The following is a 242-nucleotide window of genomic DNA, read 5'->3' as shown; positions in this document are numbered from 1 at the left end:
AGAGCTTCTGTATCGTCAGTTTCACTCTAGAACTTCCTGCAGCAGCAGGTTTCTGTCAGACAGAGTAGATCATTGTGATCATCGATCATTAAGTCAGACTTTGACATCAGAGACCTGATATTCAACAAACCACTATTGTTTTGATTTAGATTTCACATTTTTATGACATTTTTATAATTTCCTCCTTTTAGTTTTGTGGTTAGCGCTCTTGCCTCACAGCGAGAAGGCCCCGGTTCAAATCC

The 242-nt window shown here is 39.7% G+C and overlaps 1 protein-coding gene across 2 annotated transcripts in view; it reads right to left on the bottom strand.

The window, feature by feature from the left end:
• Positions 1 to 242, bottom strand: part of serinc4 (serine incorporator 4) — a 37,034-nt gene that overhangs the window by 22,197 nt on the left and 14,595 nt on the right. The gene's annotated exons all lie outside the window — the stretch shown is intronic.

Source organism: Oryzias melastigma, linkage group LG3 (genome assembly GCF_002922805.2).
Source record: "Oryzias melastigma strain HK-1 linkage group LG3, ASM292280v2, whole genome shotgun sequence".
NCBI classification, from domain to species: Eukaryota; Metazoa; Chordata; class Actinopteri; order Beloniformes; family Adrianichthyidae; genus Oryzias; species Oryzias melastigma.
This window is presented reverse-complemented; position numbering and strand designations above follow the sequence as displayed.